The sequence below is a fragment of the Lissotriton vulgaris genome, chromosome 4_1 (genome assembly GCF_964263255.1).
Source record: "Lissotriton vulgaris chromosome 4_1, aLisVul1.2, whole genome shotgun sequence".
Classification (NCBI taxonomy): Eukaryota; Metazoa; Chordata; class Amphibia; order Caudata; family Salamandridae; genus Lissotriton; species Lissotriton vulgaris.
In genome coordinates this window covers 701,693,852-701,720,276 of record NC_141691.1, presented here as the reverse complement: position 1 = coordinate 701,720,276, position 26,425 = coordinate 701,693,852, and positions in this window count along the sequence as shown.

Here is a 26,425-nt window from a genome sequence, read left to right as displayed (position 1 = left end):
ACGCGTGTGAGTATTGATCACGCGTGCAGCATACAGTGAAGCGTTATCTTGTGATTCTAATTTTATTATCACCTTTTTTTCACTAAAGTCACTCCTTTGTTGTTGAGAATATATTGAACTGGGGTACAGGAGTGTCTACACCCTACCTCTCTTGTTGTTTTTGAATAGTGATTCATCCTGAGCTGGATGCACGTCTGAAGGAGCATCGGCAGCAAGGTAGGGGTGAGTATTTGGGGAGGGTGACTTTGGCAGGGAGCGGATGCATGTGTACAGGGCCTGTGGAAGTGGTGGCCTATGTGATGTTTGTGGGGTGGTACAGTGCTGTGTCATGCAATTGGCTGCTGGGATGGGTACCACTGTCATGCATTAGCTCAAACGGGCCTTACAAAGGTGATCCTCCCTGCTGTGTATTCCCATAGCTGTACGTGTTAGGATCTTCATGGTCATTCAGCATTGGGATAGTGTGGGGAATCTATTTGAGAGTGAACAGCAGTGTCCACAATCTGAGTGTGACTTCATGTATGCGTACATTGTATGCACCAAGATTTTTGAGGCCTACACATCTGAAAACCATGTGCTCCAGAATACAACATGGTGTTTGGCATGGGCTACTTGCCATTGTGGACTGTCATGTCCCAATAGGTGTCTGTGTTGTCCCCTCCTGTTCCCTCAAAGTCTGTCAGTACCAATAAGTGGTGTGCCCACATCATGTGCCTAGGTGTGGGCAGAGCAAGTTGTGTGCCTGGTAGACTTCATCTACGGGCAAGGTGTTGTGCTGTGTGGCCTTAACATGGCTCAGTCATGGCAGATATTTAGGGTTGCATGCACCGTAGTGGTCTATGTAGTGAGTTGCTGCAATGTGATTGCAGAGTGTGGTGGTCAACAGGTAGATTTGGTCATCTTCTGTACTGCATTGATTGAATTGCTTTGTCCTGTTGATGACACTAACCCAACCCTGCATCTCTCTCTCATGCAGATTCGCCAGTGGACACGGAGGGACAAGAGCCAGACACCAGTGGTGGCGAGACTAGCACTACAGCTGCACAGGAGCCCAGTGACACAGAGGTCACCAGCGCATCAGAGGGGGATCTGAGTATGCAGGATGAATCCGTGCCCGAGACACAAAGTAAAACATAATTTGATGCCAGCGGGGATGCATCAATGTTGGCAGGCATGGGGTCTCTGCATCATCTTCTACCACACAGCGGCCAGTGCCCACCCTCCCATCCACTTCCTCTGGTGCTGCCCGGGTCTGTGTCAGTAAGAGGGGATGAGTTACATTCACACCTGGCACCGCTGCCCCTGTCCCTCCTGCTGCCCTCAGCGCCGAGTCTGTTGAGCTCCTGCGCCAGCTTTGTGTGGGCCAGACAGCCCTGCTCATTGCCTTCAGTGACCATGACAAAAAATGAGGCCAGGTGGTTGTCTACATGGAGGGCATACACTCTAACGTGGGTGGACTACACCGTACTGTCCAGGCTTTGTCGTCCACAGTGATGTCTGCCCTTCAACAGGCACGTACTCCCATTCCTACTCCAGGACCTTTTTCACCCCCCCGTCAGTGGCCACATCTGATGATAGTGACCATGGTTCCCATGTGTCACGATACAGCACAAGAAGCACCCAGCAGAAACAACCCAAGCGAGTCCGCCCGCAGACACCATCTCCACAGAAGAGCAAGGCCACCCCAGAATGCAAAGACAAGAGCACGTCAAGGAAGAGCAAGGCCGAAAAAGCAATGAAGCAGACATCAGGCTCACATGCCTCAGAGGCATTACAAGCAAAGGACTCTCCTGTCCCTAAAACTTCATGAAAAGCTAGGCGTGCAGTTTCTATGCCCACTGAGGTGTTGTATGGCAAGGGTACACCTAGGAAGGGCTCAGAGCCACAATCACCCACCACATCGACTCCCATTCCAAGCCCAGTAAAACAGAGGAAGGAGGGCACTGTAGGGGGTACACCTGGCAAACAGGGGAAGGTGGTGCAGAGGTGTAGCCAGACAAAGCATTCCGCAGGATCCAGCACGTCACCAGAGGGAGTGCCAGTGTCTGCACCTGATGTGGCTCGGTTGGTGTATGTGCCTGTTGTGTCATCACGAGTTCCCATTAACCCCAGTACAGGGAAGCCATTTCTAATTCCCAAGAAGTGGCATGCACCCCTCAAACCTCTCCCACCCACCCTGTGTCACAGGTCTGCATATTAGACCATTATCAAGGAGAATCTAACTCTAATTTACAAAAAATCAACACTTTTTCAGAAACATCTGATTCTGATGGAGAAGGCAGTTCAAATTACCATTATGAAGGACCTTATAATCCCCAGAATGGACGCAGAAACTTTCGTCAACCTTTTTTAGGGCAGCGCAGTGCGAGACGGGGACACCAGCGGGTAAGATTCCAAAATCATCCCAGAGGCAATTACCAGAACCACCAATATCCCCCCGAACCCCATCACTACCTGGAAACCCGCAACAAACAATATTGGAAACAAGGGATGTAATACCTATTTTCAATTTATCATCCCAAAGCCTTAATAATGCCAGTATATCTTTATTATCAAAAGGACTCTCATTTGTTCCACACTCTTACACTGACCTATTCGAATTGCATCAAGATATTCATTCTTTTTTTAGAATGATTAGATTAAAAAAATTCTTTGCCAATAAAGGTATCACTGATAATGACAATAGAGTTGAGAACATAGTGGCTCTGCCTTCAACTTTTACCCCCTCTCTGGAACAAATAGGTCCAGAAGTCGCTATCTTTGAAAAAGTTATTTTAAATAGATTGGAACAAGCCTTAAAATGTGTCCCTAAACCTCGATACAACATCACAAGAGAGGAATTTGCTTCTCTCAATGCCTTCAAGAACGACAAGACCCTTACTATAAAAAGCTGTGATAAGGGAAGAGGCATTGTTCTTATAGATTCCAAAGATTACGAAACTAATATGTTAAAAATGTTAAATGATCCCATATTCTATAAAAAAAATTCAGGTTAACCCCACAGAAAGAATCATGAGGACCATTCAAAGTATAACCACTAAGGCTTTGGAAGCAGGTGTAATTACTAGTAAAGAACATGATTTTTAAAATAAATATGACAAAAAAAATCTCCAGGGCCAGGGACAGACTGATTTGCATATAGCCAGGTTCTGAGCTGGGATGGGGCAGTGAGATAAATAACGGTGATGGATCAGGCCCTGATCTTTGGACTGGGTAAGAGTGGTCTGCTCAATTCAGACACTCTGTTCATCACCACCCCCTTTTCTGAATCGATTTTGGCCACTATAGGGGTGGCAGGGTATACTCAGACATGAGTCCCTTTCTCACTGCTCCATCAGGATTCAAGCAAGCCGGGCCGAAGACGGCTGAAATGCCAGAAACCGGTCCCCGGTAGCTTGTCTCCTTTCTGGTGAAGAATTGGCTTGGTAGTTTAGTCTGCCCTGTTCCCATGATGCACTGGGCCAGGGACAGACTGATTTGCATATAGCCAGGTTCTGAGCTGGGATGGGGCAGTGAGATAAATAACGGTGATGGATCAGGCCCTGATCTTTGGACTGGGGAAGAGTGGTCTGCTCAATTCAGACACTCTGTTCATCACCACCCCCTTTTCTGAATCGATTTTGGCCACTATAGGTGTGGCAGGGTATACTCAGACATGAGTCCCTTTCTCACTGCTCCATCAGGATTCAAGCAAGCCGGGCCGAAGACGGCTGAAATGCCAGAAACCGGTCCCCGGTAGCTTGTCTCCTTTCTGGTGAAGAATTGGCTTGGTAGTTTAGTCTGCCCTGTTCCCATGATGCACTGGGCCAGGGACAGACTGATTTGCATATAGCCAGGTTCTGAGCTGGGATGGGGCAGTGAGATAAATAACGGTGATGGATCAGGCCCTGATCTTTGGACTGGGGAAGAGTGGTCTGCTCAATTCAGACACTCTGTTCATCACCACCCCCTTTTCTGAATCGATTTTGGCCACTATAGGTGTGGCAGGGTATACTCAGACATGAGTCCCTTTCTCACTGCTCCATCAGGATTCAAGCAAGCCGGGCCAAAGACGGCTGAAATGCCAGAAACCGGTCCCCGGTAGCTTGTCTCCTTTCTGGTGAAGAATTGGCTTGGTAGTTTAGTCTGCCCTGTTCCCATGATGCACTGGGCCAGGGACAGACTGATTTGCATATAGCCAGGTTCTGAGCTGGGATGGGGCAGTGAGATAAATAACGGTGATGGATCAGGCCCTGATCTTTGGACTGGGTAAGAGTGGTCTGCTCAATTCAGACACTCTGTTCATCACCATCCCCTTTTCTGAAGTGATAAGGGAAGAGGCATTGTTCTTATAGATTCCAAAGATTACGAAACTAATATGTTAAAAATGTTAAATGATCCCATATTCTATAAAAAAAATTCAGGTTAACCCCACAGAAAGAATCATGAGGACCATTCAAAGTATAACCACTAAGGCTTTGGAAGCAGGTGTAATTACTAGTAAAGAACATGATTTTTAAAATAAATATGACAAAAAAAATCTCCTGCATCTACGGTGTACCTAAAATACACAAAAATCAACTTGACCCTCCCTATCGCCCGATAGACTCAACCATAGGTACACCCACAGAAGCAGTCTCGAAATACATCGATAACATCCTGAGGCCATATATTCCATTCACCCCTTCTTACATCAAAGATACAGGAGATATAATATCCAAAGTAGAACATCTTCCCTTTAATCCATTGACAGACATTCTGGCGACCCTAGACATTGAATCATTATACAGCAACATCCCGCAACTAGAGGCATCTGAAGCTGCCATGTGGTTCATAGATCAGCACCACATACCTTGCACCAAACCCTTCATTCTTGAATGTCTCCTTTTAGTCTTAAAAGAAAATGTTTTTGAGTTTGGAGAACAAATGTACCTCCAGACCAAAGGTCTGGGCTTCCGTGGCACCCTCCATAGCCAACATTTACATGTCACTTTTTGAATTCAAGTTCATCTATAATGAAATCGCCCCATTTTATGAGTCTGTTTCCAATTGGTACCGATATATTGATGACATCTTTTTTATATGGACCGATGGGGAACAGACTCTCAAAGAATTCCTTACCTGGCTCAATTTGACCAACGTCAATCTTCGATTTACTGCCCATACTCACACTCACCAAGTGGAATTCTTAGATATCTTCATTAGACATAGTTGTGGCAAATTGGAGGTTGATCTATATACCAAACCCACGGCAAGAAACACACTCCTCCATTTCAACAGCTATCACCCTAGAAGCCAAAAGAACAGCATCCCTTTTTCACAGTTTCTTAGAGTTAGACATAACTGTACCAATCAGAAAGACTATGACACCCAAGCGATTGACATGAAGAAAAAGTTTATAGACAGGGGCTATCCTCATCGGTTAGTGAGGGAGTCATACAAGAGGGCACGCTGTTATGACAGAGATTCCCTATTCAACACACCAAAAATAACACAAGAACCCAAGCTTGTATGCATAACCAAGCATTCAATGCGGGATTCCACCATCAAACAAGTTATTAATTCAAACTGGCATCTTTTAAACATAGACCATAACCAAAAAAAGATGGCCAAGCCTTTGTTTGCTCACCGCCGAAATAAAAACATAAAAGATATAATAGTCCAATCCAGATATACTATGACTACTACTACTAATCGCCCATTTATTCAGAAATCAATTGATGGCACCAACCCAGTTAAAGGAACCACGCGATGTGCGTCCTGTCAATCATGCAGCAGTATCCTCACAGGAGAAACTTTGCTTTTCAACAATTTTAACATCCGTGCTAAAGAACTGTGGAATTGTAACACACGCAATGTCATCTACTTAATTACATGCCCATGTAATTTAGGTTATGTGGGGGAAACTCGCGCGCCATCAAAACCCACTTAACGGAACACAGGTCTGCTATTAAAACCTCTAAACATACAGTACCTCTAGTCAACCACTTTTTAGAGTTCAAAACATTCCTCCTCAGACATCAAATGGCGCATCTTAGAGAAGATTCCCATTCCCAACCTGAATGGCGGGGAAAAGATTTGCAAAAAAAGAGAGGTGTTCTGGATATTCTCCCTCTGCACCTTCTATCATGGATTGAACAAAGAATTGCCTTGGGAGAATGCCATTATATAAATGACCTTTCCTCGTCGTATGCACTACCTTTTCTCATGATATGCACGTCATACTTGTGCATTTTGATACTATTTTGGCTGATTAATATCTGCTCACAGTTCCTTGTTTATGATTAGTGTTTTATTATATGTCGATATTTCGACCACTACATAGTCGCCATCCTCACATTATATTCTTCTGTGGCGTGCAGTCATTGCCCACTTCATTGTATAAGTCCCAATGATGAGTTATTTGACATTAAGGCTTCTTATTACGTTATTTTAAACCTAGACGTATATATTAGTTTCCGTTGTTTTTCCCTATAAACATCTCTCCCTTTGAGAACAGACAGGACCCGCCTAGTTCTCCAATCATGCCCCTGCTTATATAGACCAACCGGCAACAACCTTTCATCTCTTGTTGCCGGTTCACGACGAAGATCGAAATAGCATGGAGGAGGCTTTCCTAGCCCCTCTGTAAGGTATGTACGCCTCGCGCGTGCTTGACCGTACATTTTGGTCCCATTGCTCCCGTAAATAATATAAACAGTTCCTAATCTATTTCGTTAAAATGTTTTGCTCTTCCAGCAATGGGAGCCTGTCCAACAAGCAACGCTCCCTCTTCGAAAGCACTAAACCCCAGCGAGTGCGCCGACATTTACGGACTGCATCGCCCCATGTGCACACGCCCAAGCATTATCTATACTATCTCAGCTCAGGTACTGCCACGAATCTGAAATTTAGTCAGTTCGCACATTAGTTTTACCTACACAGGCACTTATATTCTGTTTATTTATCCTGTATTCTTTTTTCAGTTTTGTGTTAAATGATTTATTGTATTGTAATTCATGCACACATGTATGTATTATTGCATTATTGTATTGTTGTCCATGTTTATTGCACCATCAGATCACGTATATACTATAATAGCTTACACAATAGTGAGGTTCCGTGACAATTGTAAGTGGTGTTTCCGACTCGCACGAATATGGTCGAGTCTGGTATCTACGAACCGCAAATGACAAGTTTAGTGGGTGTACGCAGTTTCGCTGTACTAGCCTAAACCGTTCGTCTGTTTCGTGGGTTTATCTATCTTTACCCACGGGTTCCATCTTAGATACGGCATCCATTTTGTCTCTTGCCCTCAAGTAGCCAGCGAACGGACGCTGTCCGCTTCGCGACCCTGGGATTCCCAAGACTCTTGCGGAAGACACGTTTCCTTTGAAAGTGTCTTTATGATGAGGGGGATGATACTGTAAGGCAGATGGCCCCGCTCGAGGCTCATCTTGCCGGGCCGGTCTATTGTCTTAGCCGTGCATCTCATTAGGCTGGTCCCTTTGATACCCGTAGCTCGTGTTTCCCGATACCACCCCTTTTACACCCTTTTCGATCTCCCCACTGTTTCTGTCTTCCTCTACACCTGTTCCTGTTCCTTCTTCGATCTGTTTACTACCGATTGGAATGTACTAATGGTGGGAAGATGGGTTTTTACAGTTGGGAACCACCAAATGTTTCTGTACTTATGTTCCGGGCCCTGAATGCATCAAAGCAACCCCTTCTGGCGTTTATTATGGGAACCAAGTTGTAAACCTTTGTGTAGCATGTTAACCTATGAGAGAAAACTGTATAAAAAGGAGCGACCCACAGTAGCAAATTGAATCAGACTCCGCGAACTTACATGCTGTGTACTTCACTTGACTTCTGTGTTCCCTGCAGTAAATAAACCTCGAATCTTTGACGCCGAAGGAAGTGTCCCGTGTCTCTGTCATTTGTACGCCGGAACAGGTTACCCACGAAGGTTTCAGGTGTTGTCCCCTGGCACCGCTGGGTCTTAAATAACCCAGTCCTTCAGTTGGCGCCCAACGTTGGGCTGCATCAGTGGTACCGGTCCAAGCCCGACGATCGTGAGGAACTTCGTGTGAAATCTCCGAGGGAAGGTGCACCCCGCTTCATCGATCCTGTTGTCTAAATAAGTGGCCCAACGACTTTTCCCGCGAAGATTCCCGCCTCCTGACGGCTGTGACGGACTGCTGCCCTAACTGTAGACCTGTTTTGGCGCCTGGCGTAGACCTTGGTACAGCGAGACGATTGACGGGCCTTCCTGGTGACGCCATCGATCTTTGAGTTAAGTATTTGTGGGTCGCTCCCAGAGTCCTTAGTTGTGGGTGCTTAGTTGTTGCATGGTTCCATTGCATTTGTGGTTCTTAGTACTTGGTTCTTTGTTGTGATATTTGACGTCTGCAGTCGCCAAAAACCGAGGGTTTTTGCTCTTTGCAGGGACTTGGTAAATCCCGTAACCCTTGAAGTTTGTGAAACTCGGCTAGTGTGCAAGATGCCTGGTCGTAGTACTTTGTTCCGTTGTTTTGGTCGTTGAGGTGCGGATTCCCGACTGGAGGACTCGTGTCCGATACCTCCGGTTGGAACTCCAACTTATGAATTATATAGCAAGCATGGGTTAGGTCCGATTACCTTTAATGAATATTGGATTCGCTATACCAGAAAGGACGGTGTCCTTAGTTGGCCACCTCATGGTAGTTTCGAGACCCCAATTTTAGATAACCTCGAGGCTAAATTGTTTAAGAAAAAGTCAAGGCCGGCCATGTTTGATGCCTTTCGGTTGTGGCGCAAAGAAGCCAAACAGAAAGAAATCAGACAGACAAAACGCAATCAGAGAGATGGAGTTGCTGCCATAGTAAAGAAAGCAGAACAGTTTCAGCAAGATAAGGAGGAAAAGGAAAAGGAAGTTTTTGATAAGCTTCAGCGTATGTCTATAGATAAATGTTACCCCGCTTTGCCAATGGAGTCGGATAAGAAAGAGGAATCAGTTGAGGACCCTTTAATGTCCTATCTCCTGAAGTCACCACCTCCGTACGCACAGGGTACTGCAGCTCCTGTGGTCCCCCCTGTACCTGCTCCTGTGCCTGTTCCTCAACCTGCTCCTCAACCTGTACCCGTTCCTCCGACTGTTCCTGCTCCCTTGCCTACTGCTGTCCCTACTGCTCCACCGCTTGTACTTCCCCATACTCCTGTTCCCGCTGCTGCTTCTGTTCTACTTACTCCTGCTGTTTCTTCTGTTCCCGATTCTTCTCTTGTTAATCCCCTATGTTATACTTCTCCATCTGTTCGACGTCGTACCCCTTCTGTTGCTGCTAACTTTTTCAATTCTCTTGGACCTATTCTTGAGTCCGCTGGTTCGGACGGTCCTCAAAGACGTAGTCAGCTTCCCGGTAATAGGGAACGTGCTGCATTGTATAATATGGCGATGGGTTGGATGAAACACCCTCTTAGAAATCCTCCACGTGCTGTGCTTGACACGTTCTGTCAATTCAATATACCGACACAACGATACGTTTTCGAAGAAATGTGCAAAGTTTTGCGTGATCAAATATCGGCCGATGCATCTGACGATGTATTGACCGCTTTGACTAATCTACAGCTTCAGTTTTCGAGCGGAATGATAGTCGATTCAAATGTTCGACGTGCTGTTGAGCAGTTGTTATCTCTTCGTCCCTCTATAATGCCTCGAGCATTGTTCGTAGAAGACATTGAGGGACCGCTAGATGCACCTGGTCAGTATCCCATGCGTGAGGTTCCACCAGTGTGGATGCCAGGTGATGCTGCTCTAATCCCACCGGTTCCGCCACACTTTCAAAGAGTATGGATTCATCTACCATGGAAACGATCAGAAGTTTTGCAGCTAAAGCAATCTTTGCCTGACCCTCGCAAAAATCCTGCAGGGTATTATAAAGAATTATCGCAGCTCGTGGATGCTACGATAATGAATCTTGCTGATATCGATATGCTGTTCGGTAATGTCGTACCGCAACCGGTATGGGCAAAGATTCGTCAAGAAGATCATGCGGGAGAATTAGGCGGTGATTGGAATGCATTGCGAGCTGCTGACGCTTTGCAAGTTGGTGGGGCCAAGCCTGAACAACTCATTACGGCTCTGCCTCAAAGAATTATCACCCTAATGAAAACGCTTATGCCAGCCATGAAGGTAAATTGGGACAAGTTGTCCGCTTGTAAACAGAAGAAGGATGAGAGCGTCTCTGATTTCTTTACGAGATTTGAGGAGGCTTTCATCGACCACAGTGGTCAAGATATGGGTACCGAAGGTGGTCAGAGGTGGTTTGTGGACAAGTTTGTTTCCAATTTACTGCCTGACTTAAGCAACAAATTACGAAATTCTGAAAGTGCGTGGGCTGTTTCTACTTCTGCTCAAATATTGGCTACGGCTCAATATTATGAGAATAGGGAGAAAGAGGAGAACGATTGTGCTGACAAGAAAACGAAAGAGCTTAAAACTAAAGTGTTGTTGCAGCAAGCATACCCTCCGCGTTCGAATCAGAATGACTCGCAACAGCGTAATCGATCGCAGTCTCAGTCTAATAGGTCGCAATCTCGAAATGATTCCTCATCACAGAGATCATCGTTAGGGTACAATCAGTGTGCCTACTGTAGACAGGAGGGTCATTTGAAATTCGATTGTCCAGTCCTCAATGAGCGTAATAGTGGTAATTCGTTTAGAGGAGGCCGTGGTGGTTCTCAACAGACATCACGTGGTAGAGGTCGCGGTGCTCAGAACAATCGTTCCACTAACACTTCTGACTCCCATAATTGTTTTGATCAACGTGGATCGTCGCAAGGGCGATCTGCTCAGTACAATGTAGATGATTATTACGTCGATCAGGATGCTGACAACGGTAATTACTAGGACAGCCATAGACAAGGAGAGGGAGTAGTATCAGTTCCGGTTGATCAGAGAGGGCCTTACGTCGCAGTTGCCACCTCGGGCGTCGTTGAGCCTTTTCTGTTGGACACTGGTGCAGCGAAAAGTTCCATAATGCATTCGAAACTCCCTGGCGCACCTTTGTCTGGCTTAACAAATGTTTCCGTTGGATTCTCTGGCGCCCCTGTTAGCAATCCGGTTTCGCGCCCTTTGCCTCTTACCATTGGGCCTCGTGAGCTGAAAGCTCCGCTGATTTAGACCACTGGTTGTGGTGAAAATCTTTTGGGTCTGGATTTGCTAAAACGTCTGTATGCGACTTTGTATTGTTCTCCTGCGGGAGTAAAGCTTACGTTCGGAGAGAGAGTTGTCTCTCCAATGTACTTGTCCCTCGATAAGCTTCCACCGGAATTGAGTTCTCTTCCTGCATCTTTGTGGGCAACAGGTCCCAATGACGTGGGCCTGCTTGACATCTCCCCTTATGTTCACCTAAAATCTAATGTGCGATTGCCACGTATTCCCCAGTATCGTATCTCCCTTGATGGTGAGCGAGCACTGTTAGCGATCATTTATGATTTGATCGAGAAAGATGTTATCGAGGAGACACAGGGAAACGTGTGCAATAGCCCTGTACTGCCCATCTTAAAACGCACAGATCCATCAAAACTGCCTGTTTATCGTTTTGTTATCGATTTACGGGAGGTCAATAAAATTGTGATTCCTCAGTTCCCTGTTGTGCCTGACATCACGGCGCTACTGACTCTGATTCCAGCCTCGGCATCTTGGTTTTCAGTGATCGATCTGAAGAATGCGTTCTTCAGCATACCGATTGCTGAAGAAAGTAGAGACCTTTTTGGTTTCTCTCTTGGTGGTCGCAGCTTCCGGTTTAAACGTGCTCCTCAGGGCTACTGTGAAAGTCCATCGATATACAGTCAAGCCTTGAAGGGTCAACTGGATGCGTTTGTGTTGCCGGCTGGTGCAGCCTTGATCCAATATGTTGACGACTTATTGGTGGCTGCAGATACTCAGGACATTTGCAAAATTGCTACAGTGTCGTTGTTGCAACATCTCTGTGACTTACATCACAAGGTGTCTCCCTCTAAACTTGAATATTGTTGTCAAGAAGTAACCTATCTAGGTCACTTATTGTCAAAGGAGGGAAGAAGGTTGACCCCAGAGAGAATTGCAGCGATTGCGCGAATGACTGTGCCAACAACTCAGAGAGATGTGCGTGCCTTTCTAGGTATCACGTCATACTGCAGACAGTGGATTCCAAACTTTTCTTTGTTAGCGAAACCATTGGTGGCTCTTACGTGCAAGGATGTTCCAACTCCTTTACCATGGACAGAAGAATGTCAGAAAAGTTTTTCTGAACTGCGTGATGCGTTGTGTTCGGCTCCTGTGTTAGGTACTCCTGACTACAGCAAGCCGTTTACACTATACGTCCACGAGAGGGAAGGTTGTGCGTTGAGTGTTTTGACGCAACCTTTTGGTGATAAGCAGCGTCCATGTGCATATTTTTCCTCGACCTTGGACCCGGTAGCTAGAGCATTGCCGAGTTGTTTGAGAGCAACAGCGGCAGCTGCGGTGTCCATCCGACAATCAGCAGGATTGGTCATGGATAATATGCTTACGGTGATGGTTCCGCATGCAGTTGACACTCTCTTAAATCGTACGAAAACTCAGCACTTGACGAGTGCGAGGTTGTCGGGGTACGAGTTGACGCTTTTGGCAAGTCATATTCAGATAAAACGTTGTAATGTCCTAAACCCGGCGACTTTATTGCCAATTAGTATGGAATCAGATGAAGTAACCCCTCATGACTGTTACTTAAGGACTGAGGAGGAAACAAAAGGTCGCGTGGACCTTAAAAACACTCCTTTGGAAGATCCCGATGGGACCTTGTATGTGGATGGTTCATGCTTTAAATTGCCGAATGGTGATGTGACCACTGCGTATGCTGTGGTAACTTTGAATACTGTTGTGGAAGCTGCGAGATTGAATCAGAATTCTGCCCAAGCTGCAGAGCTGATCGCTTTGACTAGAGCGTGTGTGTTGTCGAAAGGGAAACGTGTGAATGTGTTTACCGACAGCCAATACGCTTTTGGCGTCGCTCATAGCTTTGGACGATTGTGGAGAGAGAGAGAGAGGTTTCATGACGTCGCATGGTACGAAGATTCAGCATGGACAGCTTGTGAATGATCTTTTGGATGCACTTACGTTACCTAAGCAGGTGGCGATTGTTAAATGTAGTGCGCATCGTAAGGTGACGGATGATGTTGGTCGTGGTAATGCGTTTGCTGATGAGACTGCTAAGGAGACTGCCCGGAACCTTAGCACTAGAATGTATGTGACGAGTTCAGCTAGGTGGCCTACAGAGACTGGTATGTGCGAGGATACCATCGAGAGTGTGAGAACGATACAGAACGAGGCCACCGAGACTGAAAAGACAAAGTGGAAAGAGAGTACGGGAAAGTTGGATGTGAATGGTTGCTGGATTGATTTGTCGGAGCATAAGAGGTGGATGTTGCCAGATGCGTATGTGCTAGCTGTTGTGACGATGGCACACGGGTTAGCACATATTAGCGTGAAAGGTATTTGTAAGTTGTTGTCCCCCGTGTGGAAGAATGATGGTATCACGAAGTGTGCTGAGAGATTGGTGAAGAATTGCATGATATGTATGATGTACAATCCTGGTAAGGGAACCCCTACACCTCCTGGCCATTCTGCTCCCCCTTCATGTCCCTTTGAAGTGATCCAGTTAGACTTCATCCATATGGAGCGATGCAATAACCTGAAATACGTTTTAGTTGTGGTTTGCGCATTCTCCCGATGGATCGAAGCCTACCCTCTTAAAGACAACACTGCTTTGTCCACTGCGAAAATCCTACTGAAGGAATACTTTCCTCGGTATGGAATGCCACGGATTGTATGGTCTGATAACGGAAGTGAGTTTGTAGGGAGTGTAATGAAGAGTGTGTGTAAGGGCCTTGGAATTACTCAGAAATTCCACAGCGCCAATCATCCCCAGTCAGCAGGTTTGGTTGAAGGGTATAATGGCACCCTTAAACTTAAACTAGCGAAGATTCAGGCTACGACTGGTCTGTCGTAGCCTGACGCTTTGCCTCTAGCTTTGTTGTCAACAAGGGCGACTGTACACTCCCGAGTAGGGCTCAGTCCCTATGAAATAGTGTTCGGCCGTCCTGCGAATGTTTGGGGGGTTCCTAGACGGAGTGTGTTTTCTGATCTTGAGTATCCGATGTTGATTGATTATCTTCATGATCTGACTGCTAAACTGAGGTTAATTCACCAACAGGTCTTTGAAGCACTGCCGACGCAGATGGAGGGTCCAGGCCACCAGCTCCAGCCCGGAGACTGGGTGGTGACGAGGAACTTTGGAAGAAAAAGAAATCTCGAGCCTCGTTTTACTGGACCCTTCCAGGTCCTCCTTGCCACGAGAACTGCTGTCCGTTTGGAAGGCCGGAAGAACTGGGTGCATGCCACCCACACCAAAAAGGTTCCTATACCTTTACCGGCGGACTCGTGGGTGAGAAAATGCATTGCTTCGTCTGAAACGGAAAGATTGCAGACCTTCGTACCTTTTAGCGACGCCGAACCTGTCGGAGAATCCTCAGTGCAGCAGAACGACATTGTTGAACATTTGTCACTGCAAGACTCAAGATCTGAACAATTGACTGATCAACAGAACTCTGTTCCCTCATCGGATCCATTGTTTGACAAACAGACACGTCCTGGAAAGAGCCGATACTTTTTGCGATCCAATACCAAGGACAAATACATTTTGCTCTCATTCCTCGACATTTACGTTACCCCATTGCTACGATCAGTCTAAACACTCGTATAATTGTAATTTTGTAAATATTGAGTTTTTTCCACATCTGCATTTTTGCTTCCACAGCTGAGAGACTTTGTACATATTTGTGAATTAAGATACCTTGCATCCAGGTGTACCGTAGGGCCGCGCGTGTACTTCCTTCTGGTTAGTTAGTCTTGACGCTAGGTCGAAGACCGTCGGTTCCTGGGAACTCCTAGGGATTGACTACTGCTACACAGAACGAAGTGCGTCAAGAAACGTTGCGGACGGTTTTAGGGGATGGCGTTTTCAAAGCTGATGGACTTGGAAAAAGCTCAGGCGCAAAGATTCAAACTCCAACAAATTACTCGTACCAAATGTTTTATGTTTCAGGTGTTCCTACTGTTTTTAATTGTTTCTTCATTATTGGTGGGTGGGGTGTATTATATGACACAGTTCTTCCTACCTTCTGCCATACCTACTCCTACTTCTGAACCTAAATCTATCACCACTGTGTCCCCTCATTCCTTTCATATCTTACCCCAACACGAGCAAGCTAGACGTGCGGAATTCAGAAATAATTCCTTCATTCAGCTCCTTCATCAGCATCAGTTGGTTGTAAACACTACCAATTGTTGGGTGTGTGGGTTAATGCCACATACCACGGATAAGGGAATTCCATATTTGGTCCTTCCTTATAGTTCCCAGGGTTCAGCTCGAGCATTTCAAACAATGTTTCGAAGTGCACTAGATTCCTACCCCAATCGAGAGCCACGTTCTTCCCACTTTGGTCCTGGTTCGTATCACAAACCTTTGGCTATAGCGATCGCTGATTTAGATAGGGATATCTATGAGCCGTCGCTCATCCCAGAGGAAGAGGTGCGAGCCTATAGGGACCTGAGTGAGGCGGAGTACAGTGCGCTCGTGGGTGAAAGACAGCTTAGAAGCTCGCCTCCGATATGGATCGTACCCCACATTGGTAATTTCTGTCTACTAGGTCGTGGCCGAAGATCGAGAGCTGGTCTTGGAGAGAGTGCTTGCTCCGAGACTTATATCCTACCGATGCTCTCTTCCCCTGTGTTTCTGGCTGCCAAGGGTACATACTTCGTTTGTCATGATCGTGCGTATAAATGGTTGCCCCCTGACTTTGTGGGCTCATGTTACATCGCAAATCTGTTGCCTCCGACGTTTACTGTTGATGCAGATTATCATAAGACTAGAATTGTGAGGGGCGTGATTAGCGAAGAGGACACTGCCGGTCAAGAGGCAGGAGACTTTTTCAAGGGTTTCCTTCCGTTTTGGGGACCTATGGTCAATAGTAGGAACCTGAGACAATTGACTCGAGTGGTGGAATCGACAGCTAATATCACTGCCAGTGCCCTTGGTAATATCACCACAGAACTTCAGGCGGATAGGCTCATGACGTTGCAAAACCGTATGGTTTTAGACGTTGTTTTAGCAGATCGAGGTGGAGTATGTAAGGTGATCCATTCGAGCTGCTGTATTTTCATTCCAGATAACGCTCCGACTGTCTATCAAGCCATCTCAAAGTTGCGTAAGATCTCGGAGTCCATACACGTGGACGTAGGGGATTGGACGCTACTTGGGTGGTTTTGGGGCCTAATGTCGACCTGGGGTTGGAAAATTCTGATGATCATCGGAGTCGTTGTAGCATTTCTGTTCACGTGTTGCCTTTGTGTGCAGTGTGGTCCTGCCTTATGTGGCCTCTGTGCTACAACGTGTATGAGACAGTCACCTGTTACCAAAGGAACTCAGATGGACAGAGTTATGTTGCAGCAACATCTAGATGGTCTGATGAATATCGAATATGATTCTGACTAGTGCTTGCCTACATGAGGGCAAAAGGAGCGTCTGAGGTTCCGTGACAATTGTAAGTGGTGTTTCCGACTCGCACGAATATGGTCGAGTCTGGTATCTACGAACCGCAAATGATGAGTTTAGTGGGTGTACGCAGTTTCGCTGTACTAGCCTAAACCGATTGTCTGTTTCGTGGGTTTATCTATCTGTACCCACGGGTTCCATCTTAGATACAGCATCCATTTTGTCTCTTGCCCTCAAGTAGCCAGCGAACGGACGCTGTCCGCTTCGCGACCCTGGGATTCCCAAGACTCTTGCGGAAGACACGTTTCCTTTGAAAGTGTCTTTATGATGAGGGGGATGATACTGTAAGGCAGATGGCCCCGCTCGAGGCTCATCTTGCCGTGCCGGTCTATTGTCTTAGCCGTGCATCTCATTAGGCACGTCCCTTTGATACCTGTAGCTCGTGTTTCCCGATACCACCCCTTTTACACCCTTTTCGATCTCCCCACTGTTTCTGTCTTCCTCTACACCTGTTCCTGTTCCTTCTTCGATCTGTTTACTACCGATTGGAATGTACTAATGGTGGGAAGATGGGTTTTTACAGTTGGGAACCACCAAATGTTTCTGTACTTATGTTCCGGGCCCTGAATGCATCAAAGCAACCCCTTCTGGCGTTTATTATGGGAACCAAGTTGTAAACCTTTGTGTACCATGTTAACCTATGAGAGAAAACTGTATAAAAAGGAGCGACCCACAGTAGCAAATTGAATCAGACTCCGCGAACTTACATGCTGTGTACTTCACGTGACTTCTGTGTTCCCTGCAGTAAATAAACCTCGAATCTTTGACGCCGAAGGAAGTGTCCCGTGTCTCTGTCATTTGTACGCCGGAACAGGTTACCCACGAAGGTTTCAGGTGTTGTCCCCTGGCACCGCTGGGTCTTAAATAACCCAGTCCTTCAATAGCGGCCGGTCGAGTATTGTTATCCTGTACTAGGCAATGTATGATGCAATGTTTTGCATTTATTATATGCACTTTACATTTTATTGTATCTGTTTTTACAAATATTGTTCACTTATTTTTAGATTCATTATCTTGGATGGTATTTTCCTGATGAAGACACCCCTGTGTCGAAACGCGTTGAAGAAAACCGTCTTTTCTCTATATTGATTTGTATATTATGAATTATGTTGACCACATAGTCTCGATTTTGTGTATAGAGATACTTCCTGTTTTTTTTAAAAAAAATACCAAGAATCATTTTATCCGATTTTTATGAAATTTATTAAATTGAGTATTTTTGCAATTTAAAGTGTATATTTGCTTTCTTTGTTTGCTTACATTGCCGCTTTCTTTATTTTGCCTGGGTTTGTTACTTGTCATAAATTGTCTTACACTGACCCAGGAATTTGATCCAATATCAGGGGGTCCTTGTTACTTGCAAGTTTACAGGTCTGCATGACTCCTCCTCCACCTGCCACTACACCACCTGGTCCAAACAGCCCTCCAGCATGCCAAGCCACTGATAACCCTACATCACCTGGGCCTCTCTCTCTCCCCAGTCAAGTGGTCCTGCTGTCCCCGACACACAGCCAGCTCCAAGTCCGCCTGACAGCCAAGAGTGAGTGTTAGTCCCCCTCACTCACCTGTCTCTCATACAGGTGTGCTAGTCCTGCCCATTGTTTACCACCCGAGTGTGTTGCTGGCCATGGAAGAGAACAGTCAAACACACTCACTGTGCAGCTTCTCATGTCCGGACTCTGCACTTTTCCATGCCCACTGGCCTTCCTGTTCTGGCCTTGCCTGTGCAGCTTCTCATGTACTGACTCTGCACTTTGCCATGCCCACTGGCCTTGTCATTCAATGCTGTTCTGCCCTTGCCTGTGCAGCTTCTCATGTACTCGCTCTGCACTTTGCCATGCCCACTGGCCTTCCTGTTCTGCCCTATGCCTGTGCAGCCTCTCATGTACTTGCTGTGCACCCTGCCATGGACACTGGCCCTGTTGCTCTGCTGTGTTGGGCTCTACCCTGTGCAGCCTCTCATGTACTTGCTGTGCACCCTGCCATGGACATTTGCCCTGTTGCTCTGCTGTGTTGGACACTGGCCCTGTTGCTCTGCTGTGTGGGACTCTCCCCTGTGCAGCCTCTCATGTACTTGCTGTGCACCCTGCCATGGACACTGGCCCTGTTGCTCTGCTGTGTTGGACTCTCCCCTGTGCAGCCTCATGTACTTGCTGTGCACCCTGCCATGGACACTGGCCCTGTTGCTCTGCTGTGTTGGACTCTACCCTGTGCAGCCTCTCATGTATTTGCTGTGCACCCTGCCATGGACATTTGCCCTGTTGCTCTGCTGTGTTGGACATTTACCCTGTTGCTCTGCTGTGTTGGACACTGGCCCTGTTGGTCTGCTGTGTTGGACTCTCCCCTGTGCAGCCTCTCATGTACTTGCTGTGCACCCTGCCATGGACACAGGCCCTGTTGCTCTGCTGTATTGGACTCTCCCCTGTGCAGCCTCATGTACTTGCTGTGCACCCTGCCATGGACACTGGCCCTGTTGCTCTGCTGTGTTGGACTCTCCCCTGTGCAGCCTCTCATGTACTTGCTGTGCACCCTGGACTGGCCACTGGCCTTCCTGTTTAGAGTTTGCCTGTGCAGATTCTCTTGCATACGCTCAGCATTTTGTGCCTTTCTCTTCTCTACTGTTGTTCTACTGTCACATCTGTGCAATATGTGAATAAAGACAGTTACTCCTGTTGTCTGTTTTGTCAGTGTCCTTGCTGATTAAAGTGCATTTGGTTCACTGTGCCCCATGCTCTATGTGTCACTTCAACATTGCCAAACTCTTTACCCCCATCACATTTTTTAACAAGGGTGACAGGGACTTCGGTCCATTTAGACACTGATACTTGTGTTATCTGTGGTGTCTATTTTACCTGTCATGCAGTTCTCTTTTTCGTGGTTTGCTATTGTTGGCTACATTATTCACATGTCAGGTTGTGGGAAACTGCCAGCACAGGGTGTGATACTGTGCCTGACAACCCCACAGTCCCGCTTACTTAACCTCCTGATTTTAACCTTCTTGTAGATGCCAAATAACACGCAGTTGTTAACCCTTTCTTAAATTCCTACCATTCCTTTCCATCGCTCATGCCTCGTGATAAATTATCATTGCCACTTAATCTTGTACCTTCACAACTTCATGCAAAGTTGTTCCTTGTCACAAACGGCTCTCTTCGTTCGGTGTTCAAAACCTCACCTTTCCCTCCCCAATGAATTTAAATCATGTGACTGATGTCCTTCAGTGTTTGTTCAGTTTTTATTTCATGTGCATTTGTAGTTGGTTTGATGTGGCAGTGCTGTTCTGTGATGGTGCACTTCTTGTGTGATTTGTGGTATATTGTGGGTGTTTTGGTCCTTGGTGATGGGGTTGTGCACTCCTGTTGTGTCTGTGCTCCCATTGCCTTTCCACAGTTTGGCTGACAGGGTATGTCTATTTCTGATGGGGTTCTGTGTGTGTTTCTGTTGTGTTTTGTGTTTGTGTGTTGTTTTTGGTCAGACATCTGTCATGGCATCCCTGTGTGTGTGTTATTTTTGTGGCTACACTCAGGGTGTTTGTTTGTTTGTTTGTTTGGTGTATGTACTGGCAAGTGTGTGGCACTGGTGTGTGCTGCTGTTGTGAGGGGGGTATGTGTGTAAATTCCTCCTGGGCTTTGTCAGTAATGGAGTATGTATGTGGGCCCTGTGTGTTATGCTGCAGGTGTACTCCTGTGGGGTTGTTGTATGCACGTGTGGCTGTTCTCAGTTACACTTCCAGGCCTTCCATCCTTCCTTGTGCCTTTACTTGGTATGCCTTGCTGTGTACCTGTGTTGTTGCACTGTGTTGGCTGTGGTCGCAAAAACCTGGAACACGACAGACCCAGGACCTGCTGGCTTTCAGGAAACTACTCAAGAGCTGGCTGTTCAAGCAGTATTAACACCCCCCGCGCCGTGAGAACCGCACAGGTGAGTTGTGCACTCTACAAATGTATTGATTGAATGTGTGACAGCAGGTGTGTAACAAAGGCAGAGCTCTTGAGTGTGGTCAGATGGGGCCCCCTCAAGTTTCGTTACGCCACTGTGTGACAGCAGTAGTAAAATCCTGCCTCTGTTCAGGATATTTCCCTTACCTCTTGGTTTATAGTCCGGCCTGAAAATAAGAGTGTTTGTTTCAGGCTGTGGCAGCAGACAATATCCGGTGCCAGGTAGATCAGGATGGGGCAGCTATCCTGCTGATGCTTGACTTTTCTGCAGCATTTGATACCGTCTCACACTAGCACATGGTCCAACGATTACAGCATGCTGGAGTGAGTGGTATTGGTCTTAATCTTCTTCACTCCTTTCTTATAGATATTTATTTAATTTATTTATTTAAAGAGTTTTATATAGCGCTGGCTAGACCCATAGGTATCAGAGCGCTTTACATAAGGTCAGCAAAGTTACAACAATAACAACAACAATTACACGCTACATCAAATATATGAGACACATTAACAGGAGATAAGGAGAGACCAGTAGAGAGGGAAGGGGGAGAGGGGGAGTGAGAAGGGAGAGGGTGAAGATGGAATAAGAGACAGAGGTAAAGTCAGCCCAAAGACCGAATGGGTAGGCGATGGCCAGGGTGGTAGTGCAAGGTCAGTCTCCTCTATGCCTCTCAAGGAAGCTCCAGCGGTTATTGGTCAGACAGGTGGATAGAAAGGAGACAAGGCAAAAGCAGAGTGGCAGAAATACAATGAAGGGGAGGGTGGGCGAGACAGGGAGAAGGGGAGAAACTGTGCCCAAGGTCTGACTGGGCAGATGACGGTCAGGGGTGAACCAAGTCCGATCTCCTCATTAGCTGAACAGAGCAGCTCCACCGGGTGTCAGACATAATGCTCGGACTCCGCTGTCAGGAAAGAGGTCATGCGTACTCAATGATTGTCAGAGTAGTGCGGGAGGGGGAGGAGCCATGGTCCGAAAGAATTCTAGATGTCCTCTTAAGGTCAGGCACAGTCATGAAAGGCTTGAGTAAGTAAAAGTTCAGCAAGGGAGAAGAAGTCACCATTATCGGCCATGTTGGGGTCAGGCATCCTGGGACCCTTTTTCAAATCGAGTGTGCAGAGTACGACAGACCTTTGTAGGGAGGGAAGGGTAAAACTCCCATTAGATCCTTAAAGGAATCTTACACATGAGAGGGCTCGGTAGCAGGGCTGCAAAAGTATCAGATCCTAGGGCATTAGCCTCAGATCAGATGAGGATGAGATGTCACCGCAAGTTTAGCAATGTACGTGATTAGATCTCTCCAATAGATGAGAGTGCAGGCATCTGCATGTTTGCCGACTGGGTGACGGGCCATGGCTCAGCAGAGCTCCTCAAGGGTGGTGTGGCAGAGCATATGTGGCACAGTGAAGCCAGGGAGGTTCGCAGATTGCTCTTCCTGAGCTGTAATGGAGTGGGGTGCTCAGGCAGGGAGCTGTCTGGGGGGTCAATGGGTCTCCGAGCCGCCAAGCAGAGCGAAGCGTCACGGCAGCCCCAGCTACGGACCCTTGTCAAAAAGGAAGATCATCCTGGAGTGATTCTGCGGTGCAAGAGAAATTATTAATACTCAGCGGGTGGGCTGGATAGGCCCACTCAGGAAAAAGTTTGAGGGTGACTGTGTTATAATCAATTTTAAAAAACCACAGTGGGCAGAGAAAACACTAGCAAGCGCCCCATCACCCTCAAACCGGGAATTCAACACTACACTCCTTCCTTTAGGGTACTTCTATAGACACTTGATACCCCAGAACCAATTCATGGAGAGCAATCCCATTACCACCTTTCAAGATTTGAATTTTGGGGCAAGATTCAAATCGCCGCTCTTCTTACAAAATCAGGACTTTGGTCCATTGAATGGCCATAACAATTGGCGGAACCAAATGCCAAACCAGATGCCAATGTTAGTATCCCCTAGTTACCCTCCGCACCATTTTCAACTCCCAAACATGCAGCAAGTTAACTATTATAGAGATAGATCCTACCCTGCCTCTGACCTTCATCCATTCCAACCATCATGCGAAGCGAGGTCAACATTTAACATCCCTACTTATAATCGTTTTGACTATTTTTCCAACATAGATGAGCAGGACTGACTGAATATAATGCCAACAAAAGATACCGATAGCCTAACTACAGTTAATATACCAGAGGTTCCGGTTGTACATGCTCAGGCTATGGTTGATATTGAAGAAATACTGGAACTAATGACTGTTGACGACAATCAACCCGCAGCTGTTCATATTATTTCTGAAAAAGTAGGGAGTAGTTGTATTAGGGTTAGGCCAGGTAACCATCGCAACACTCATGGGCTAACAATCTTAAGTTGGAATGTTGCAGGATTAGAATCCAAACTATCGGACCCTGCATGGATTAAGATAATTAATGATGCGGACGTTCTTATGTTTCAGGAAACATGGGCTGTTGGTAATCTGTATATTGAGGGCTATCACTGCTTTAGTTTAACATCGCCAAAACCATGTTTTGGCCGAGCGGTGGGTGGTCTTTTCATCGGGATCAAGATTCTTGCAGGTGGCACCATTGAAAACCTGCAATACGATGGTCCGGTTAACCCCAACATCCAGATTCTTGAGTATAAGTTGAAGTCAAAGACCACAATTTATTTAATACATTTTTATAATAATGACTTTTACCATGTACCGAACAAGAACTTTTTGGCATTATCTAAAGTTTTAAGAAATTTGGAATGTTCCCTTGCAGTAGACAAAAAGTCATGTATATTAATCGGGGGTGATTTCAACGCAAAATTAGCAGTGAACGCTGGATCTGTTAATCAAACTTATTTTGACCCGGCAGAGCGTAGGGGTTTTGAACTATCCAAACTACTCACTGAATTTGATTTAGATGATGCTTTGAGTGTAGGACATAAATATGATTCCCATCATGCTCCTACATATATTGGTGGGTACAGTAGTTCGACAATTGATTATGTTTTTATGTCACCACTGCTAATAGATTGTATAGCGGAAACTTCTGTTTTACAAACACCCCTTAGCGATCACAATCCACTGGTTGTAATTTTGGATCTTGCTCCAAGTCCGATTTTTGAAAATTTAAATGGTGCAAGGGACATTACCCCATCAATTGATGGCCTGCGGTTAAAATGGAGGGGAGTGAATTGTGAGGCTATTTTAACAAATGTACAACTGCTATATCCACAGTTGATTGACTCTTGTAAAGTTTTAAGTAATAACTATGATCAACTAATTGCTGATTTTGAAACCTTGTGTTCAGCCATCAAAACCCTTTTGTCTGTTCCACTACCCACAGAAGGTAAAGAGCCAAGGTGGTTCGATTCGGCATGTTCCCTGGCAAATAGAGAATTAAGAAAGGCTCTCTCTATGAAACCTAGGTGTAAAACAACCGTTCAGTTAGCTAGGAAACAGTACAAAGCTAAAATATCAGAACGGAAGGCCAATTTACTTTCCGACCAATGGGACTCTTTGGTAATCAGCGCAAACTTGGGTGGTAGCGGCCCATTCTGGTCAGCTGTTAGAAAAACACGGGAAATGGGAAAGAAACTTACCCAAATCAGTTGTAATATAACAAGTGCTGCATGGGAGACCCATTTTTCTAACATCTATGCAGCCCCTAAAGAGAAGTATTCTCCACCTATTCCTGACCAAACAGGTGGTCTATTAATTTTAGAGCACGAAGTTAGAACAGCCATAAAAGAGAGCCTGGGAAACAAAGCACCTGGACCAGATGGTCTCCCTATTGACATCATTAAATATGATGTTGATTTGTGGACACCCATATTCCTTAATGTTTTTAACAGTTTACCAGTAACAGCCATGCCAACTACTTGGGCGACCAGTATCATTGTCCCTATTTACAAAAAGGGAGATAGGTCTGATCCAGCGAACTATCGCCCTATCTCCCTTTTGGACAATACTTTGAAAGTATTTGGTCGTATAATCTTTCATAGAATACTGGACTGGGCGAATGACACTGACTTTTTAGATCCATGTCAGATGGGGTTCCGTAGTGGGGTAGGAACAGTGGAGCAATGCCTAAACTTAAAACTGATAATTGACAAATATAGTGTTGCCCGCTCCTCCCCCACTTACCTTGCATTTATGGACCTCTCGTCCGCCTTTGATCTTGTTAATAGATCAAAGCTTTGGTCCATTCTCTCAACTAATGGTCTTGATGAGACTCTGGTAAATTTCTTAGCCTATCTCCATACGGACCTGAGAGCACGGGTACGTATCGGGATGGGCGGAGAGGTATCAGGAGCCATTGAGATAGGAAGGGGGGTGAGACAGGGGTGCGTTTTAGCACCCCTGTTGTTCATCATCTACATTAATGGCTTATCCACTTGTCTGAATAAAGTTACCACAGATGTCCCATTTATTTTAGGGAAACCACTTCCAGTGCTTTTATATGCAGACGATGCGGTGCTAATGGCCCGCACTCCAAATGCCCTTCGTCTGCTTGTACATAGTTTTGTTAAGTTCATGGAGGATCTGGATTTAAAGGTTAATTTAAAAAAATCTTTTATCATGTCCTGTGGCCCTGGCAAAAAGAAACTTAATACTATACAGTTAGGCACAGATAAATTGATATCTGTCCCTAAATTCCCATATTTAGGGCTGGTTTTCGCTGCGAACGGCTCGTGGAGTGGGCATATGGCCCACGCCACGAGCAAGTTCTCGAAAGCCAACAACTCTGTTTTAAGTCTCCCTCGCCCAAAGAAAATAGGTGCCACTAGGGCTATTTTAAAGATTTTTAAATTACAGTGCGCACCTGTTGCCACGTATGGAGCAGAGGTATGGGGATCAAGAAACAGTCCATGCATTCAAAGTGAGGAGAATCGCTTCTGTAGGAAAGTGTTGGGTGTACCAATTTCCTCATCAACCTTCATCTGTCATAATGAATTAAACACTCCATATATTAGTGATTTTATTAGAGCAAGACCGGCACTCTTCTGGATCAGAATCTGGCAGAATGAAGCCGCTGCTCTTACTCAGAATATTATAAAGGACTGTCTAAATAGCGACCATGGAATGAGAATTCCATGGTTGTCTGAAGTTTTAAAATCTTTGAATGAAGTTGGTAGAGGAACTTTGTTTAATGATCCCACAACTATAGAATTGCAGGACAAAGTTCAGGTTAAGAATGCGCTATATGCACTTTACAATAATGAAAGGCTCAGAAGTGAATCACAAAAATCAACTGTAATGAAATATATAGGCAATGGACTGTGTGGACCGACCTTACCGCCCTATCTCTCGCTGCCTATGACTAGCTGGGAGAGATCATTGTTGTTTCGTTTAAGGGCAGGAACAGTAAAATTTATGTTGTCATTTCCACTAGGACATTGTCATAGTGTTGATTCTACCTTATGTCCCTGTGATGGCGTGAGCATTCAGGATGATTTGCACTTTTTATTTTTCTGTAAATTTTATTCTGTGTATATCAAATGGTTTTTAACTCCGTATTTTAAAAAATCCAGACCACTGACACTCCAAGACTCATATAACATGTTAATTGCCTTGGATAGTGATGAACTGACTTTTCGTGTCAGCTCTTTTTTAAGACTGGCCATACGAGCACGCAAAATGATGGAAAACCCATGAGCATGATAAATCAGCTTTGTTAGTATTATCATGGAAATTAGCATATTGTTCTTAAAAATATATATATTGTATTGTCACTGCATAAAAAGGTATGTCACATGTATATTGATTTTTTACTATTTGTATGTTTAATTACTTTATGGTTGTTGATGATATATGTTCGGTACTTTTATGAATTTTAAGGAATTCGAATAAAGGTCTTTTGAACTTGAACTTGATTCTGCGGTCATCCGATGACTTCAGCCAGCCATTCCTGGGGACGTCATCCCAAGCCATCCT